The sequence below is a fragment of the Anolis carolinensis genome, chromosome 3 (assembly GCF_035594765.1).
Source record: "Anolis carolinensis isolate JA03-04 chromosome 3, rAnoCar3.1.pri, whole genome shotgun sequence".
Classification (NCBI taxonomy): domain Eukaryota; kingdom Metazoa; phylum Chordata; class Lepidosauria; order Squamata; family Dactyloidae; genus Anolis; species Anolis carolinensis.
In genome coordinates, this window is record NC_085843.1 from 36871572 (window position 1) to 36893311 (window position 21740).

The 21740-nt window shown below is 41.8% G+C and overlaps 1 protein-coding gene across 1 annotated transcript in view; it reads left to right on the forward strand.

Moving 5' to 3' along the window:
- Positions 1–21740, forward strand: part of igsf11 (immunoglobulin superfamily member 11) — a 267251-nt gene that overhangs the window by 185685 nt on the left and 59826 nt on the right. The window lies entirely within an intron of this gene.

Below are 21740 nucleotides of genomic sequence, written 5' to 3' on the forward strand. Positions count from 1 at the left end.
CTAAGGAGTCTTGCATCTGGACTAAGTTGAGTTTCACTTCTAGTTCTCCAGGGAAAGTGTTCTTCTGGCGGGAAACGAGACCCTATTTAGGTGGTTGCCGCAAGGGAAACTTTGTGGAGTCAATTCGTCAGCTGGAGGAGTGAGATCGTGTGTAGACTTCGTACTCCAGTTCCCTGTTTCCCGGATCAAGTTTCCAGCCTTGCCTTGTCCCGCGTTTGCCACGGACCTTGTTTTTGCTCTTGTTGCCTTGTTTCAAGTCTTGTTCTAGCCAAGTATCAAGTTTGCTTTCCAGCCTAATTGCCAAGTTTGTATGGACTTAAGGACCTTGTCTTCTCCCCACACTTTGCTTGGCAAAGTGTGTGTTTCGGTTATTGGATTATAACTTTGGACTTTAATATCACATATTGGACATTATTTTCCTGGACTATATTTGACCTTTCCTGAAAGGTCTACTTCTGAACTATATTCTACACTTGTTTTTATTGACTTTATATATATCCTTAATAAAGATATTAGATAGATTCTGGTCTCTGCGCATGGTTATTGGTGCTCTGCAGCCTGGGTCCTGACAAGTATTAACAGTTATTGCAATGTCTATTCTGAGTCAAGAAGAGCAAAATTTAATGATTTTCCTTTATATCTGAGTGAAAGTAAATGATGTATTTTAGGAGACAGTAAGAGGGTGGGGCCTAAAGATAATTCCTCATTACTATAAGGACAGTAGTTTTACTCTTTCCTAACTGATGTGAGTAGATCTTATTTCCTTTCAGAACTCATTGGGAGCCACTGACAGGTGCATTGATCCAAAGCATATACATCTTGCCCCTAGATGGCACTTGTGAAAGTATTTTTTGGAGGTTACAATGTAGCAGTATAGCAGTTGGTTTAACCACAGTTGCTTTTGGACCGTGGCTAAGGTTTTAGGAGCTGTAATCAAAATGACCACAGAGGAAACTGCAGGCACATCTCTAGATGCTAGAGGGAAGAAAGCCCTGTGCATTTTAATCTGTGTATACTTTTTCAATGACTAAAAAAAAATCAGTGGCTGTAAAATCATAAAATGGCAACACATAAATACATGATAGCACATTATATAAAACCCTGATTGCTTTAGTGCTTTGCCTATGGCTCGTACATACCTATTTGGGATCAAAATTCAGAAATTTATGAACCAGAAATGCATAAACCATTTACTAGACAAGTGCAAACATATGAACAAATGCAGATGGTAGAAGAAGTAGATGACATTCAAGGACACTGAGGTGTATCTGGGCTAAAGCAAAGGGGGTGTATCTCAAACTTCTTTTATGGATTTAATTAGATGCTGCTTTTTTCTTCTTTTGCAGTAAAAACAACCCTGAATTTTTCCAAGCATTGCCCAGGTTTGGGTGAGCCTTTGCTGCATTCTTTTTCCTTATAATGTACAGCCTGGTGGGGAGAGGGATTAGAAATAGTTTAAGTATTAAAACGCAAGCTGCATATTTCATTGAAGAGGGTGCAATGCATAGTATGCCCGTGATTCATTATTTTTTCATTGAATCTGTTGTTTGTGGTGATTCCTGAATGGATTTTCAATGGGTTCTCCCCCTTCCCTGCTACTGTATCATAACTGTTGCTATAGCAAGGGTTATGGATAAGCAAGGCCAAATGAGGTCACTTGCTATTATGTGCATATGGGACCAGCTTGTCCACTGCTGCTACTAGGGCCATTCCTCTGTTTGCATGTCCCCTCTTTTTCTAGTCATGGACAGCCCTTTGGTAGAGCTAGGGAAACATCTGCAAAAGAGGGATTGATCATTTTTGTGCATTTTGAGTCTCATTTTGATTATAGCATTGTTGCTTTTCACACTCACGCCTTTTTTGTTCCTCTGTGAGAAAGGAAACGATACGTATTTTGGCCCGTTCCCATTGATGAGCCTTTATTCAAGGAAATACATTTGATTGGCGACTTTTGTTTACATGGTGGCGCAAGAAGCTTAGGGAAGAGTCCTGGCACAGAGCAGTTGGGATTCGGTTAATCTGCTTAGAAATGCATTAATCCAGGGGATCAGATGCTGTCAACAATACTCTCTGCCCTCACTCTGTTTCCCTCTCGTTGGTCCCACCCTCTCCGTCTGTTCCTACCCTTCACCCTCCTTGTCCTCTTTGCCGGCTGTGAAAGTCAGTGGGTAATGAGGCACAAGGAGATTAAAGGCAAATTAACAAATAAAATATTAATCCTGGATCTAAATGGAAATTAAAAAATGCTTTAAGATATTTACTTAAAGGTCTAAAAAATATCCACCAATTTTTTATACAAAGTGAATGCAGTCACATAGTTTTCCTGGAAAGCACTTGGGCAATAGGTCTTTTTCAGTAGAGAACTGCAGCCTTGCTGTTTACCAAAGTTGCATTGCAGTTTACCTCTGCAGAAGCTGAACTACAGGGTAAACTTACTCTATCAAGAACTCTTTCACAATAATTGGCATAACATACCTACAGCATGGGTTTACATCCAAACACAACTTCGTATTTTCTAAGAGTCACTTCAGAGATTCCCATGCCTGCTGGTGCTAAATTGTGGAAATAATTGGACAAAGAGTATTCATTTCCATGGGTAAGAATCCACACCACCAAGTGTATGAAACTTGTAGCCTCATTCACTTCTTTAAGTCAGTAGTTCTTTCTCCCATGTAAGTGTGAATAGGATAGACCCCCCCACACACACACACTTTCAGTTTACATGATTAGGCTGATTGTAGAATCTGAAGCTTTCACTCTTACATTGGCTGATTGCAGAATTGTCATATCACAAACTCATAGAATTTTAAAACCACAAGATCACAGCAGATACATTATCAACTGGTTAAAAGTAACATTTGCCATTATTTCAAGGAATGTGTATTACTGTATATGTACTCATGCATATACCTCATATATAAAGGTATGACCTCATATATAAAGGTTGACCTCATATATAAAATGAGGGCAGGTATTGGGCCTAAAATTGTGGATTTTGTTATAATCTGTGGATAAGTCAAGGGTGATTCCAGCAGAGAGGGTAAGTACCAGTGCTGCCTCATGAAGTCAGCCACCTCTGGCTTCTGCCTCCATTTCTTCACCTGGGCATTCAAACAGGCCAGAAGCAAAACCATGTCAGAGAAGGTTTAGGGGTTTCATAGAATCATAGGTCCTTCAGGTTCTCCTGGGATGGACTTAAATGTTGCCTTTTATCCTTCCAATAATAGAATGGGGTGGTTAATTTTTTCACAAGTGTTAAGATACAGTGTTCAATTTCACTGGTAGGTACATTGACCCAGCTTTATTGGGGTTGGTTTTTGACAAACTTTTCTAGACTTGTACATGCGTATATAGTGTAATTCTTTAGTAAAAATTTGCAGTTTCTTTAAAAACCTCTAGCCAAAAGTACTTGTATTGGTAATAATGGGAAATGGAAGGAAAAAATCATATGTTTAAAATAGGGAAGCTCAAATGAGCAGAATGTTCATGTAAGCACCTTGAGTGTTTTCCTTGGCTAAGTTTTCTTCAGCTTCACAGCAAGCTACAGGTACCTAGCACAGAGAGATAGTCCATGCTGGGATGTCATTCCATCAAAATAGAAATGCTAAGTTAAGCAACTTAGCAGATTCCTGCATCTTGGCTTCTACCCAGAAAGAAGCAGAAGTGAGCCAGTAATAACCTTCAACAAGATATGTTTTACCTAGTGGCCTGCCATACTACAGCAGCTCTGTGAGTGACGTCATAGTGATCTTGACTTTAGACCTGTAAAAAAGCAAAGCTGAATCACTGCATTCACAAGAAAGGTGAGAAAGGAGAAAAGTTAGCTTTAAAGCAACATAAATTGGAACAGAGCATTTTGTCTTCTTTGCTCCTTTATATAAACATTTTCTCAAAACTTTCAGCTTTCCAACTTAACTGTATTTATTTGTTTGATATTGCTCATATTATCAAAGTGACTATGGGAGGATCTACTCTTTTTGGATTTTGTAAGTTGATGTTTCAAACTTACAGCAGCCCTAAGGGGAACCTATCAAGGGTTTTATTGACAAGATTTCTTCAAAGGGAAGGCTGCCATTGTCTTCTGAGGCTGAGAGAAATCATTTCCGGTTTGCAAGTGATCTACAGTGATCTTATCTCAGGGCTTTCTTGGCAAAATTGGTTCAGTGGGATTTGCCCTTAGTTTCGTCAGAGGTTGATAGAGTGTGGCTTGCCTAAGGTCACCAAGTGAGTTTCCATGTGATTGAAACCTAGTCCCCAGAGCTGTACCCCAAACCAGAGCCGGCCCTAGGTATTTTTCAAGTGTAGGCGAACAGAATTTTGGCACCCCCCCCCCCCCAAACCAATCACTGAAAAATAAAAGCGTTGGATAATCAAAAATATTGGATAATAAGGAGGGATTAAGGAAAAGCCTATTAAACATCAAATTACATTAAGATTTTACAAATTAAGCACCAAAACATCATGTTTTACAATAAATCAAAAGAAAAAGCAGTCTTGACTGCGCCCCCATATGTTTTGCGCCCCAAGCGACCGCTTAATTCGCCTCATTGTTGGACCGGCTCTGGCCCAAACTTATAGGACTTTCAAAGCTAAGGTAAGATTTACTTCTGGTGTAGTAAACTTCTGGTTTACTGGTGTAGAAGCCAGCAGCTGCCTCTGTCTGGCATAGTGAATCATGGGATAATCATCCAGAGGAATGTTGCCTTCTAGAAGCATATACTGATTGAATACTTTTCTTCTGAGCCCAGTATGGGCTGCATCAGAGACAGAAAACCTGTCTTGCTTAAAAGGTATTGCTGAACTTGTACGATCTGATGTTTGGGGATAGTGGCAGTTGGAGTAGTATCTGGAAGACTACTAGTTCCTTGTTCTATTCTAAAACCAGTTAGCAACTGTTCGGGCTTTCATATAGGAAGCCTTATTGGTTCTTTCTGTGTTGTACCATGGAGCTCTGGCTGTTTCAGGATAGTCACTGCTATGGGTGAATGAATAATCGAACATTTGCCCTGATTTGATACAACTTTTTTACTCTCTTTATTTGGATAGCAAGTTAATTAGTTGTTCTCTTTGTCTTTGACATGGCCGCCTATTTTCCTCTATCCTGCAAACTGCTGCCACCTTGATATTATGCTAGCACCTATTGGTTCATCTTAAAATATATCTTTCAGGCAGAACTCACATCATTCTTAGATTTCTGTATCCTCACTATTAGAGCAGCTCACTGCTCATCTGGTGACATTTTTATTTTTGTCCTAGTATGCCGGTGCCCAGGGCATACAGAAATGCTCATTAATTAACCCCCATGAGCTTCTGTTGCTGCCAGGCATATTGTATCAGTCTATCTATTCCATCTGGCAAAGCGAAACACATGCATAATGTTGGAGTGTGCCCTATACATCCTGACAATTCTATAACTCATTTAAACAAGTTATAGAATCCAGTTCATTAGCACACCATGCTTGCTAGCAGGAAGGAAGATTGCTCGAGGATATATGAAGGTGCCATAGGGATTTGCACTAGGGGTCACAGTTTAAATGGTAACATTTGACATCAACATACCTTTAGGAAATGCCAATGCAGGAAAGCCCTTCACTGTATAATGAAAATTAGCTGTTACTGCAGCAACAGTTGCTCTAGCTGTACCCTTTTTCCTTTCTTATTTTTTTTTCTTGGTTAAACATTGATGTGATATTTAAAATTAAATTTCCTGTTGTAAACTGTTTTGGATATATTTAGTAGAAATATGAAGTAAAAACAATGTGAAGTAAAAACAAAATGAGTTGTACTGAGAAGAGGGTTTCAGGTAGGGACAATAGTTATATTCCTTGTATATCAGACATTTTTAATTATCATTTTTAGTTTAGAATTCAGATCCCATTCTGTACTGAAAATAATGGCATTGATTAATAACATGAAAAGCCAAACAAGTCATGGTACTGGAAGTATCTTTGGGATCAAGAGAAGAGTGGAAAGGAAGGCAACAGAGAACAGAATCAAACCATACCCAATAGTGAAGTATGTAATGGCTCATCTAGGCCAATAAGGATGGGGAAGGTTGGAGATTGAGAAAGGTGGTTAAGGTGGAAACAATGAACTTAATACAAAAGGTATAATTTGTTCATATCCTTTTCCTTCCCAATGATCTTTCATACAACCCCAAAATATGTTTCCAAGGGCCAGAGAATGCTCGGAAACATGTTATGGCACCATTAAGAGCTCCATCATGTAGGAGATGAAATTGAAATCTTGATTCTATTGAGAATATAAATAATATTCTCAATACTGGAAATATACAGTAAAATCCTCTAATCGTGGAACCCCATATCCTATTCCATCTTGATTCTGTTTTCCATTAATACAGTGTTAATATTAATTTTGTATGTTTTAAACTATGTGTGTTTAAATTGTATTTTGTTCCTACTGGAAACCATCTTCAGTCCTAGTCTGTGAGAAAAGGTATATATAAAGGGATGAAAGGCTGAATGGAATGGAGATCTAGAGGATTCAGAAAATCATATTTTTAGACAACTCTCAGAACCTATATTTTGGGGTTTCTTGTATTAACTCCAAAGAAAGTTTTCTAGGCTCCGTTGGAGCAACTAGGAGCCACTTGTCCTGAGATTTTTGTGTGACCAATCACTGCCAAAATTCTTCAGGCATGAAAGCCATGATTCTGGGAGATTCTGGGATTCTTGGAGTTGCCCAAAAAGCAATATTTCCAAATTCTAATGGCTCCTCAAAACATGGGGCCAACAGTGCTGTATTATCAGTATTGTTGAGAAAGTGTGGCTTTTATCAATCTATATAAAAATGTTCTGACCGTTTCTGCTTTAAGGTAAACAGCAAAACTAAGCACCCAAAACCCATTAAACTTGGCCACAAAAGACATGGTCATTCCGGCTGTGTTTAGACATAAAAAAAAGCCATTTCAAACTGGAAGTCACTCAAACCCCCAAAAAATCTAATACTGCACTGTGTGCATGCGTAGAGGAGCCCCCACCCTTGTAAAACCTACATCAATGACAAGCAGCAGCACGCGAGCATCCCAACCGAACATAGAAAACTGTTATTGCACTGGCTGGGGCCGGAAGATTGCGTAATGCAAAGGAGGAGGACATTAGGCCTACACAACCACATCCGGAAAGTCCTCAAAACTGTGGAGGTGAATGGGGCAGAGGAGAAATGGGTGAAGGAAAGCTTCCCCCTTTTCCAGCTTTTGAAAACTTATTTTCTTTGAATTCAGTCAGGGACTTTGTGAAAAGGACATAGCTCAAACACTGGTGGGAGGAGGGAAGGAGGGCGAAAGAGCTGGGAGGGAAAAAGCCATGCCACCATTACTTCAGAAATGCCTCAGTTTGCTTACCAGACGCCCTCCGAAGGGCTATGAGGCCGTTTCTTTAAGCACAATCAAGCACTTCTCAGACAAAATGGGCCCCCAATACTTTCTTTCAAATAACACCAGACTATCCTATTGGAGGAAAAAGAGACGACTCACTCACCAAAGTAGAAGATCAAGTTTACCCAGAAACCAAAGACAACACTGAACCCAAGCAATGCTCTATCGAGACCAAACTTGCGGAAGATAACAGACTTTAAGTACTACTGCAGTTTGTAAGTGTTAAGCAGGCGTGATGTTGCAGTACACACACAACCTTATGCATACTGAACATAAATACCAGCATATAACATATATTAAATACCACCACTTCCTCAACAATTTTTTATCAACACCACCAGACTACGCCACAGCAACGTGTGGCCGGGCACAGCTAGTAGTTATATAAAAATGTGTGTGAGAGAGGGAGAGTAGAAATGGATAAAAGTCAGAATGTTACCCTTGGTTCTTTAAGTTCCTGGTTCTCTCCTTTCAATATGGTATATTTCTTTATCGCCTTCCTGATCATATATTTGATGTGTTACAGCCCAAGGGAAATGTATATCAGCCTTAATAAACCTATAATTCTGTATATTGCAATTTCTGTAGCAAACTATGTTATAGTTTTCGAATTCTACAGACTAAAAATGAAAAAATATAAGGTTTCATGTTAGTGTTGGTAGTTCTTGTAGTTACTGTCAGTCTTCCATGTAATATTAACAGATTTTTGAAGCAATATCTTACAGCTGTTCTTTTTGTTTGGGTAGAATCAGAGAATCATGGAGTTGAAAGAGAGCATGTGGGCCCATATCTAACTTGTTGATGCTACGACCTTACTAGTACACTCTTGTGATAAAAGCAAATGAACTAAATTGTACAAAGGTATTTGTTTACTAGAAAAAGAAATCTCTCTCCAAAAGAGATTACATCAGTCAAAAATCCAATAAGGTGTTTGTGGCAGGCAAGTTACATAAATAGAGATGAAGGTAAGCTTTGCACTGAAGAGTTTCAGTGGTGATTTGTGATTTATACAGAGCCAGGGGCAGACTGCTGTTTTCCTGATGCTGATTTTTATTGAATAGAAATGAGGATACTATCTGGTAGGCTGTAGTGTCCTTTGTGGCTTGTGACTGCTGTCAGGCTCTTCTCATCTTTGCAAATTTCCTTTTTTGGACTGGAATACACAGAATCAACCAGCCAAACTGGCCATTGGCTATGCTAGCTGAAGCATTCTGGTCTGCAAGATTCTTTCTAATTTGTGTTTCCTTGCTATTATATTGTTCATAGAGGTGAAGGAATGCAACTTCTCAGTGGCTATTTGTCTGGTAGAGTATATTCCACTTGGATTGGACCGCAGTTTGAGGATATATTCCAATTGTGTTTTATATATTTCTAATCCTCCTTTGAAGTGCACAAACTGGTAACCTCAAGGTTCTGCAATGTGCTTTACATCAGGCCCGGCCCAACATGGCATGCTGACCACGCCCCGCGTTGGGTGCCACCTTCCCAGGGGCGCTATTGAGCCCCTGGGAGGCAGGGCCACACCTGGTGGAGGCGGGGCCAAGTGACGCGGGAGGCCAGGTCTGGCCCCGCCTCCCGCAGGGCGCGCCCTGGCCCAGCCAGGCTGTGTGTGGCGGCAGTCCTTCCAGGCCGCGATGAAGGCCTGGAAGGACTCCCGCTGCACGCAGCCTGGCTGGGAGGTGGGGCATGTCCTGGCGCAGCCAGGCTGCGTGTGATGGCCGTCCTTCCAGGCCACGACGAAGGACTCCCACCGCAAGCAGCCTGGTCGCCTGGGCAGGGACCGGCCACGCCTCCCACGGTGCGCGCCCGCTGCGGCGGGAGTCCTTTCAGGCTGTGGCCTAGAAGAACTCCCGCCGCAGCCTGGCTGAGCCAGGACGTGCGCCACGGGAGGCGGGGCCACATTTGGCCTCGCCTCCTGCGCCTCCTGCGCCGCCCGCACCACAGGAGGCATGGCCGCCCGACACGGGAGGCGGGGTTAGGGCATGGGAGGTGGGGCCAGTCCTGGCCACGCCTCCCGCGGCACAGGGGAGGGGGCGCAAAAAAACTTTTTGCGTACCCCTTTAAATTTCCTCGGGCCGGTCCTGCTTTACATTGTGCTGCCTCTGTACCAAATTTGAGAACTTCCATTAGTTCAAATCACATTAGCCAGACCAAATACAGGAGCATCCAGGAGTGGGCATATTTCACCAGTACTACAGTCACTCCACTGGTTACCAATTAGTTTCTGGCCAAAGTACAAAGTGTTGTTTTTGATCTCCAAAGCTCTACATGGTTTGGGTCTAGGTTGCCAATAGGATCACCTTCTCTTGCACAATCCACCCCACACACTTAGGTCCCCGGGGGGGGGGGGCTACTCCAGTCTGCTAGAACCCGACTGGTGACCATCACCTAGAGGATCTTTTCATTGGCTGTCCCAAGGCTGTGGAACGATCTGCCAGAAGTTCTCCAACACCTAAAGGAGTTGTTGAAATTTGAACACACACTGAAGATCTATCTCTTCTGGCAGGCCTATATCTAATCAATTTTAACTTGTTAATTTTAACCTGTAGGGTGAATTTTAATCTGTATTTTACCTATGTATATTTGTTATATGTATTTTAATAATGTTTTGTTTTATCTCACTGTTTGTTTTATCTCACATGTGGTACCCCGCCTTGAGCCACAAATAGAGGTGGGAAATAAATAAATAAATAAATAGTGATATTGTTGTTAAAAGATTGCTGAGATGCCTGGGATCTATAGCCACACTATGATGTAATGTAACAAAGGATAATAATGCCACTTATTTTGTAGTGTAATTAGTAGGCTTGCTCAAATAATTCGATTTCCCCGTTACTCGTTACTAATTCGTTACTTTTGTAACTTGTGAAGCAATATACGACCTTGATTGTCCACACGTCTGGATATCGCGGTTTTGAACCGCGACAGGCCGTTTTTCTTATTTCGTCATTTTTTTTCGTTGGGAAAAAAAGGTTTTGCAAATCACCCAAACTTGTTTAAGTGCACTGGGGCAACCTAGCGTGTTCTTTCCACCTTGTGGCCAATCAGAGAGCACGTTTAACCCAGGGGAGGGGCTGGTAGTACGTCCTGAATGAAAAGAGCGTGCACGGGCGCCTCGTGGCTCATTTCTGGATCTGCAGAGAGAGGGTGGGTTGGGAGTGAGATTCCACAGGCAGGCAAGATTGCTGCATCACAGCTTCCTTGGCTGAGCTAGAGCTACAGATTAGAAGACCGGGAGAAAAGGTTGGGTGGGTGAGGTGGGGTGGGAAAGTGTTGGGCGTTTCAGAATTTTTTTTCCCCAAAGGGCCTGTGGCTTGGCGTTTGCCAACAGCCCTGAAATTTTTCTGCTGCGCCATATTGCCTGCTGCTGCGGGCGGGGTGGACTTTCGTTTTTATTAGGAAACTTCTCTTTTTTTCAACGCTAGATTCCAGGCACTGCAGGCAGGCAAGATTGCTGCGTCACAGCTTCCTTGGCTGAGCTACAGATTATAAGACTGGGAGAAAAGGGTGGGTGGGTGAGGTGGGGTGGGAAACTGTTGGGTGTTTCTGCAGGGTGTTTTTCCAAAGGGCCTGTGGCCTTTTTCCCCCCACAAGCTTGGCGTTTGCCATTTGCCCACCAGCCCTGCAATTTTTCTGCTGCGCTGCCATATTGCCTGCTGGTGCAGGCGGGGTGGGCTTTCATTTTTATTAGGAAACTTCTCTTTTTTTCAATGCTAGTAGCAAAGTCTGGCCAAAGGGTTGCACATCCCATTATCCTGCGTTGCATCCCACCTCCTTTGGGAAAAAAAGGAGCCTGTTTTTGCTTCCTGCTGCTGTGCTGCTCTATAGGCCTTGCGGTCAGTGCCAGGGCAGCCACTCCAACAGTGATTCCATAGCGCAAAGTCTGGCCAAAGGGTTGCACATCCCATTATCCTGCGTTGCATCCCACCTCCTTTGGGAAAAAGGGGAGCCTGTTTTTGCTTCCTGCTGCTGTGCTGCTCTATAGGCCTTGCGGTCAGTGCCAGGGCAGCCACTCCAACAGTGATTCCATAGCGCAAAGTCTGGCCAAAGGGTTGCACATCCCATTATCCTGCGTTGCATCCCACCTCCTTTGGGAAAAAAGGGAGCCTGTTTTTGCTTCCTGCTGCTGTGCTGCTCTATAGGCCTTGCGGTCAGTTCCAGGGCAGCCACTCCAACAGTGATTCCATAGCGCAAAGTCTGGCCAAAGGGTTGCACATCCCATTATCCTGCGTTGCATCCCACCTCCTTTGGGAAAAAAGGGAGCCTGTTTTTGCTTCCTGCTGCTGTGCTGCTCTATAGGCCTTGCGGTCAGTTCCAGGGCAGCCACTCCAACAGTGATTCCATTGCACAAAGTCTGGCCAAAGGGTTGCACATCCCATTATCCTGCGTTGCATCCCACCTCCTTTGGGAAAAAAGGGAGCCTGATTTTGGTTCCCCCTCTTTCCTTTCTTCTCAGCTGCTCAAGTAGGGCTTGCTGCAAATTTTTTTTTGATTTTTTCTTTCTTTTTGCTGCAATTTTTCCCACTCCCCCTGCCAGTGCTTTTAATGGATCCAAACCCTCATGTGTATCTCTGCAGCTAAGCCCCCGCCCTACTGCTTTAGGGAAAGGGTCAGGGGTGTGGGATCCATGCCCCCATGTCTATTTCCGCAGTTTAAGCCCACGCCCTGCTGCTTTGGGGAAAGGGGCGGGGTGGGAGCCGGCCCATGGTGGCCGGCTCCCCAGGGGAGTGGGATCCAAGCCCCCATTTTGCCATCAGGCGATAAATCAAACCAACGTCGCACAAATCTTACATTTCTTGGGAGGGGGAGGGGCTTAACCACTGTGGTATAATGGCCTCCAATATGGATGCCTGGGGAAAGTCATTGCGCATTGTGGCAGGCAGCACAATGTGTCTCTTGGCCAATTGCCCCCAATGCCCTAACATTTTGACAGATTTACGTGCACTGAAACAATGTTACACAAGTAGAAGAAGGACTTTCACAGTGAAGGAACCCCTATTGAACAGGAAATAACAATTCAAAAGCAGGAACAGATTTTTTGCAATTGGTAAATACAGTTTTTTTATATGAACTATGAAATTGCGCAATAAATCTTAGGAAAGGGCAAACGCTCTGCAATTTAGCGAGCAAGCAGGGTGGATTGTGTTCTCCCACTGTACCAAATTTGATCAGTATAGCTGAAAAAATGAGTGCAGGAGAGCCCCCTAACTCCCCCCCCCTTGGGCTGTTTTTGGGCCACTGCGCATGCGCGTCCGCCATTAACGAATTAATTTAGAAAATAACGAATTTTCGTTAATTTCGAATTTTTTGGGGGGCGAAATTCGGAAATGACTTCAGAAACGAAACGCTACCCCCCCTCTACTTTTGAAACGAGTTTAGAATCAATTTTTTTGTGGATCGCTCAAGCCTAGTAATTAGCATTTCCGATTACTGTTATGGTTATAGGATGTGTTCCTGCACTAAATGCTGATAGAGGAATAGATCATCGTTTGTGCTATTCTTCTTGCTACTGTCTCATACTCTTTTGTTGATACAAGGATGACATGAATAGGAAGAGAATGTATAGCTTATAGCATTTTAATGTTCAAAGGTAAGAAAAATAACTATTGTAGCTATTTCTGAGAAAAAATGAAAGATGAAAGCTGCCTTTTAAAATTGTGACTATAATAGAAACTACCTACTTCAAGGGGTTTGAAGTTATAACTGCAACTAATTTGAAAGCACCAATTTCAGTTACTATCTTCACTTTCATGAAACAGTAAATGTCCTTATTCCATACTTAATACGTGTTTTCACCTAAAAGTAATGATAGATCTAGCACAGCCATGATTATAAAAAAGAAATTGTGAGATTAATGTTTATATTTTCAGCCAAATGTTAAAAAGCATCTGTCCTTAAAGATGCTTTGGGAGAAGTTATCGTGGATAATATTACAAAAAGCATTTTTGTTTTTCTGCTTTTTAATAGTCAGTAGATTATATTTAAGGGACCAACTGTACATGATATTAAATGCAAGATGCATTTAACATCATGTCCAACTTGGCCCTTAGATATAATGTAAATATTTTTATTTAAAAAAATATAATCAGCAAGGCAGTATGTGTGTCTGATAATTTTCAGGTTAGTGACAGACATGGAGGATTATTGGACCATTTGGTTTCCCTAAAGAGAGCTGCACTGAATTACACTACAGCCTGTCCAGGTCAGCATTTTTTTTCATAGGCCAACCATTGGTTTTTGCCTGTTCAATGAATGTAGGACATGACATTTCCATATTGTGTTTTCCAGTAACTAATGCACATTCATTCTTTGTTACTGACAGTGGTACATACATTTATGAAGCTTAGGTTCATAAGAGGTTGCCACTAAGAGTGGAGCAGCCATTCATGGACCTACAGAAGTTTAGCTTTCATGTATATATGGAATACCCCTTGAAACCAATCAGGTTGGCATTTACCACTCATCTTGTGGCAGTGAATTCCACAGCTTAACTGTGAGCTATGTGAAAAAATGACATCTTTTAATTGTCCTGAATTTTGCACCATTCAGTTTCAGTTGATGACCCCTGATTCCAGTTTTGGAAAGCTTTCCACTACAGTAGAGTCTCACTTATCCAACATAAACGGGCCGGCAGAATGTTGGATAAGCGAATATGTTGGATAATAAGGAGGGATGGAGGAAAAGCCTATTAAACATCAAATTAGGTTATGATTTTACAAATTAATCACCCAAACATCATGTTATACAACAAATTTGACAGAAAAAGTAGTTCAATACGCAGTAATGCTATGTAGTAATTACTGTATTTACAAATTTGGCACCAAAATATCACGATGTATTGAAAACATTGACTACAAAAATGCGTTGGATAATCCAGAACATTGGATAAGCGAATGTTGGATAAGCGAGACTCTACTGTATTTGGTAATGGTGGAATTTATATCTTATGTCTCCTGTTACTCCAATTTTTCTAAGCTAAGAAGCACCAAGCATTGTAGCTTTTTCCTCATAGGAGAGCAGTTCTGGGCTCTCATTTTGGCTGTCCCTTTTAGCACCTTTTTTAAAGTTGTATGTTATCCTTTTTTTAACATCTCCTAATGTATTCCTAAGCAAAATCCTTCATCCGGGGAGAGGCTTCTTGCAATGGACAAACCTCTCAATTGGTGGTTTCCTCAAAGTAATATTTTCTTAAACTTTATGAGAGCTTCCTTATTTAACTGGAAAAGAAGGTCAGAGTCTTCCAAAAGCAATTCTATAGTTAGAGAGTTCAAGAAGAGCCGCTTCCCACGTGTCATTTTACCCAAGGTGATTAACATATACAGCACACTGAAAAATCTGGAGTGTGAAGTTCAAATCATGTGGAAAACCCAAGTGTTGCCAACCCATGGATCTTCAATAAGGTTATAAATCCAGACTTGATATGACCTTGTACAATAAATAGGAAAACATCTTAAATGTTATCCTTGATGCAGACTGCTATAACACATATAGCCACGTGACCTTGGAGGTGTCTATGGACAACGCCGGCTCTTCGGCTTAGAAATGGAGATGAGCACCAACCCCCAGAGTCGGTCACAACTGGACTTAATGTCAGGGGAAACCTTTACCTTTACCAATAGTATTACCTTTTTGCAGTGCCTTTTGAGTCAAGAGGCTATGCTGACAGTAGCAGTGCTACCCTTTAGGTCTCCCATGTCAGACAGGCTTTTTTCTGAGGAGCCAAAGTAAATGTGCCAAACAGCTACTGGGCAGCTGTGGCATGAGGGGTGAAACTGGCAGAGGATTTTCAGAGACAGCAGCAGTGGCACCATAGCTAACATCTGTTAGTACTGTGCAGAAGGGAGTACATTAAACACTTTTTGAATGCCTTTTGCTAGAAAAATCCTATGATGAGACAGTCCAAAATGAATCAAGAGTCAATGCCAGAAGATGAAAATCCCCGATTGGTTGGCACTCAGTGAGCTACTGGGGTACAGGAGAGGACAAGTACGAGATGAAAGAATGACACGTTGATTCAGGGAAACGCCATTTGATAATGAACCTGCAATTTTAGATAGGGAAGTGGAAGCCTGTGTTTTATAGATAATTTTTACCAAAACATTTGATTGTGTAGATCATGAAAGACTTTGGATCAATCTTGAAGAAATTGGTGTTCGGCATCATTTTAATTGTTCTGTCCTGTCCTCCTGATAAAAGGCCACTATTGGGAGAGAATGTGGAGAAACAGAGTGGCTTTTTTAACTTGTATGATCAATGTATTATATGCAGAAATGAATTACATCATGAGGAAGAAAGTGTGGAAATTGGAGGGACAGCAATAATTTAAGGTATGTAGATGACACCACACTAGTAGCAAACATAGCTAAGTTTTGGAACAATTATTGAAGAAGATCAAAGAAGAAAATACAATTTCAGCATTAAACATTTAAAATGACTACTTTAAAGTAAATAATGAATATATTGAAATAATGAACATTTTCCTGTACTTTGCCTCAGTCATTAATCAAAATGGGGATTGCAGTCAAGAAATCAGAAATACACTAGGACTAGAAAGGGCAGGAGGAACTAGTCAAGATGTAAATATATATATTTGCAAATCAAGGTGAGGATTTCCAATGCCATTGCATTTCTAATCATTGTGTATGGTTATGAAAACTAAAGTGAAGAACACTGTTAGGGAAAGAATCTGCTCATTTGCAATGCACTGATGGAAAAGAATTTTGTCAAAATAATGGTCCTACAACAAAACAAGCCTGAATTTTCCCTCAATGAGTCAACTGACACTATTATAGTTCAGACATATAATGAGATTGCATGATTCATAAAAAAACCCCTAATGCTTAGTAATATAGAAGGCAGTAGGATGAGGAAGATTATGGTACAGTTGAGTAGACTCCATTAAGGAAACCACAGTCCTGAGTTTGCAAGACCTGAGCAGAGCTGTTGATGATGGGGTAACTTGGAGGTCTCTCATTCATAAGGATCACAATAATCTGAAGCCAGTTAACAACACAGCATTAGGTTTGTTTGCATTGTTGTGATTAAGAAGCCTGACCTGTTGTGTTTAATGTGACTGTGCAGAACTAGAACAAATTGTGCTAAAGGATTGTGATTCAGTTCTAGTACTGAGAGCAAATTCTTACACTGGATATGAGCTCAGACAGCCTCTGTTTCTGAATTTTAAGTATGTCTGCCAACTTCCTGAGTCATTCCTTGATATCTGACTTTTGCTTTTAAAAACAGATTTAGATCCCATAAGCTTGAAGTATGCAACCATGCACTCTATGCTAACAGAGAGGTTCAACATTTCTATACACATAATATGTATTTGGACCTTATAAAAAGGTAAAGGTTTTCCCCTGACGTTGAGTCCAATCGTGACCAACTCTGGGGGTTGGTGCTCATCTCCATTTCTAAGCCGAAGAGCCGGCGTTGTCCGTAGACACCTCCAAGGTCATGTATATATATTCACTATGGAAATATCCAATCCTGGATGACAGTACAGTTTGATAGCAGCTCGGTATATATCACTTTTTTGTAATGAACCAGGATGGGGTAGTTTGAGTTTTGACTATGACACTGGAGATCAGGGTTCATATCCCCACTCAGTCATTAAACTCACTGGGTGATCTTGGGCAAATCACATTCTCTCAACCTCAGAGGCAGTCAGTCAGACCTCTTCTGAACTAATCTTACCAAGAAAACCTTTTGATGGGTTCACCTTAAGGTCATTATAGATAGGAAGTGATTTGAAGGCACACAACAACAAATGTTTACATAGTCTTAGGTTTGTTGTTGTTGTTGTTTTTATTGTTGGGAGTGCAACTAGGTCAAACAAGTCGAGAAAGGAAGAACAAATGGAAGTCTTTATGTGCTTAAAGTCTTTATATGCCAAAATAATACCTTGTGATTGTAAATTACTATTAAAGAGCTCTGGATTGCCAAGCTGAATTGCACATCTATGTCACTCTACCTTCATCAGTCATGTGTAGGAAACCTGAATATATGCATGTTCTTTATAAATCATATTTTTATAATTTTCTTGCTTTCTGTCAAGAGAGTTTAATATTTTATATATGTGAATACCAGCATTGGTCCATTAATACCAGCCCTCCAAATGTGCTGGTTTAAAACTACCACTAGCCTCAGCCAACAAGGCTAGTGTGAATGAGTAGTATTGTAGTCTAAACCGGTGGTTCTCAAAGTGTACTCTGTGGATCCCTTAAGGCTCTGCAAAGCACTGTCAGGGGTTCTGTGCTTCCCTCCTCCAGCCCTCTCCTTGTACTCCTCCAAGTGCGTGGCAGTGAGGAAGGAGGAACTGATCAGCTAGTTGCTCCCACACCACCAAAGTGCTGGAAACAGTTGTGCTGAAGTGCCAACTGCTGAAGCGCAAGCCACCAGACCACAGCAGCCAGAAATGTGGCCACCAAAGTGCCAGTGCCGACAGTGGGGCAGTTAAAACGGGCAGGGGCCCCCATTCTCAGCGGCAGATGGGGGCATGGGGTAGGCCCAAGAGGGCGGTACCAGTGGGATTCTCTGCAAAGGGCAACTTGGCAACAGCAGCAGGTGTCCTATAGATTGCGGGCCATGGAGGCACCGCTGATGAGGAAGGTGGCCTCCAGACCCGGGGGGGGGGGGTAGACTAGGGCCTTCATCTCCCCATTCATTCCTTCCCTCTCTCACTTCCCCTTCCTTCCATCCTTTCCTCCCCTTCCTTTCCTCACCATGCAGATCCTCAAGCCTTCCTTGCTTCCAGAAACTTTTTCTTACATGGCAGAAGGGGTTGGACTGGAAGGCTGTTGGGGTCTTCCACTGAAATACTATTAAGTTTATGTTGGTTAAAATTGTTCCTTCCTTCCTTCCTTCCTTTCTTTCTTTCTTTCTTTCTTTCTTTCTTTCTTTCTTTCTTTCTTTCTTTCTTTCTTTCTTGCACTACAAAAGAGATATGTGCACTGTTATTAGGAATTTGTTCATGTTTTTTCTAATTAGTTTACACAAATATTCCCCATCCATCTGCCACTGACCCAGGCCATCTGTCAAATTTTAAAATGAAATGTGGCCTCTGTGTCCAAAAGTTTGCCCATGCCTGATACTAGACTTGTGTATTTTGGCTGAACCTCAGTCCGTTTCTTCTGGCTGAATTTTGGGAGACCCCCGGATCCATTTTTGAATGCCTCCCAAATACGTGCGGGTAGCCGAATAGCTGTTTTCAGTCTGCAGTCGAAAAATGTGGCTAGATCCGGCCCATTGGCAGGAATGGAGGGGGATTCCTGGGCTCCCCTTTCCATCATTTTTAGAGTTATCAGGATGAAAATGACCACACTTGGAGGACACAACTACCACTGTTAGCCCACCACGTTTCATAACATTTGGATCATCCCCTGATTTTTAGGAATTTCTTTTCTTTTTAGAGCACACAGAGAAATATAAACAGAGAGAATTTGTTTGCAAAGGAATGAGATTATAGGTAGGTAGGTAACTAGGAAGTGGCTTTCTGAGAATGAGGCTTTTCTGATTGTTTGCTGGAATTATTATTAGTAATAATAATGATTAATCATTTAAAAGTATTTTCTGGAGAAAGGGGGAGAAAAGGCTAAAGCGTGACTCAAGGCCCTCAAAGCCACTCAAATATTTTTAAAGAAAAGCACACCAAGAGCAAGGAGATGCTCCTTCTTTCTCCCAAGTCCCCAAATGTGTACTCATAACTCGTCCACCCATCCCACACCTTCCCAACTCCCAGTCCCACTAAATAAAAAGAATCAATAAGGAAAATAAAGAAAATAGGAAAGATTCAATGTTAGAGAGAGACCAAGCAAAGCCCCCCCCCCAAAAAAAAAAAAAAGCTGAGAGCAAGCGGCAAGGCAATCAGACTGAAGCACCTCTTTAGAGCCAGGGCACAACTCAGAGCACTTGCCCCATTAAATAGACACTTGCATAAGACACGTCACAGTGTTCTTCTATTCTGATTGGCCCAACAGGCAGGGCTCACAGGGAAACCCCGTGCAAGCACGCTGCAGCCTCTTTGCATGGCTGGCTGCTACGTGGCATGTTTCGACCAAAAAAAACATGGTGGCTGAGCCCTTACTGTTATGGCTAGCCAAACAAGCCGGATTGGCCGAAGAGAACCGACCAAACCAAATCTATGCACAAGCCTAATATATACATTATGTAGAATATATAATATGACATATACACATTTCTTGAGGCTCCAAGAGAAACTTTCCCTTCAAAAAGTGCTCCGTGACTGAAAAGGTTTGAGAACCTCTGATCTAAACAATTTGCAAGGACAGATGTTCCCTGTCTTTGTCATCTTCATTTGATTGCTTCTCAAAAATTTTAGTATGTTGTAAATCAGCAATATACCTATTTAGTGAGGCATCAGTTAGTTGTACCAAGACTTTCGTAAAGAACGTTTACATTCTGAAATTAATTCATGAGCAAGATTTACTGGTAGAGTAATCCTGAGAAGGAAGTACAAAAGATAAACAATATGTAATAAAGCTTCCACCACAGACATTTTAAAGGATTACTCTTAATCCCCTTATTAATGTTAAAAATGAGAGATTAAAATACAAGAACTATTTCTAACTTTTGGAAAACAGTAAAAATGTGGTTAATTTGAAGTCAGGCAAAGATGTATTTCCTCTTTTGTATTTTTTATTTTATTTCAATGTGTGCTTTATTTTGTTTTTAGTTTTTTAAAAAGAAAAGAAATAAAGCTTGTCAATGTACTATAGTAATTGCCAGAAACAGAATAACATTTACCCCTCATCTTAGATTTCCTACTTGGCACTAGGAATACTTGACAGTCAAATGCTATAATTCTGTTCCAAAGCAACTAGAAATTGATGGTTGCTTTGTTTAATTGCATGTGTTGCTAAAGATATTGTTTACATAGAAATACAAGTTTCTTATGAATGGTTGGCTCACACATATGTTGTTTATGGTACATTATGTCATATGTATAGGATACTTTGTTTATTGATTCATAATCTGTTAAAATTGCACATAATACATTTTATACGCAGATGATGTCCAGCTCTGTCACTCCTTCCCACCTGTCACTAAGGAGGCTGTTCAGGTCCTGAACCGGTGCTTGGCCGCTGTGTCGGACTGGATGAGGGCCAACAAATTGAAATTGAATCCAGACAAGACAGAGGTCCTCCTGATCAGTCGGAAGGCCGAACAGGGTATAGGGTTACAGCCTGTGCTGGATGGGGTCACACTCCCCCTGAAGGCGCAGGTGCGCAGTCTGGGGGTGATCCTGGACTCATAGTTGAGCCTGGAGCCCCAGGTCTCAGCGGTGGCTAGGGGAGCCTTCGCACAATTAAAACTTGTGCGCCAGCTGCGACCGTACCTTGGGAAGCCAGACTTGGCCACGGTGGTCCACGCCCTTGTTACATCCCGTTTAGACTACTGCAACGCACTCTACGTGGGGCTGCCTTTGAAGACTGTTCGGAAGCTTCAATTAGTCCAACGGGAAGCTGCCAGGTTAATAACTGGAGCGGCGTTCAGGGAGCGTACTACTCCTCTGTTACGCCAGCTCCACTGGCTGCCGATTAGCTACCGAGTACAATTCAAGGTGCTGGCTTTAGCCTATAAAGCTCTAAACGGTTCCGGCCCAGCTTATCTGTCCGAACGTGTCTCCCGCTATGACCCACCTCGAAGCTTAAGATCGTCGGATGAGGCCCTGCTCGCGGTCCCGTCAGCCTCACAGGTGCGGCTGGTGGGGACGAGAGACAGGGCCTTTTCAGTAGTGGCTCCCCGCCTATGGAACGCCCTCCCCATTGAAGTCAGGCAGGCTCCCTCCCTCCTATCCTTCCGTAGGAAGGTAAAAACTTGGTTGTGGGTCAGGCTTTCGAATAAGAATCAGCAGCATTAATTACTATTATGTATACTGGAACTCGATTGACAGACCCAGTCTTTTAAACTTGTACACGCCTATCTATATTTTATAAATGCATTTTATGAATGTTATATGTAAGTTAATTTTTTAACTGATTTATAGTGTATTGTACTGTTTTTATATGTCTGTTTTATTGTAAGCCGCCCTGAGCCCCCTGTTGGGTGAGAAGGGCGGGATATAAATATTGTAATAAATAAATAAATAAATATTATTGCTAAATAAAGAAATGAACTATTTTCTGGATGGCCCATAGAATTAGGAAATGTATGTATTCATCCAACATTAGGACTACCATTTTGATTTTGCACACAGAATCTCAGTAGACAATGCCATGGAAGGAAGTAGAAGCAAAAGGTTTGAACCCCAACAGAATCTGGTGGTTCCAATACAATGTACAATGGCGCATACTGCTAGGCAGATCTTTTTGGGAGTCAGAAG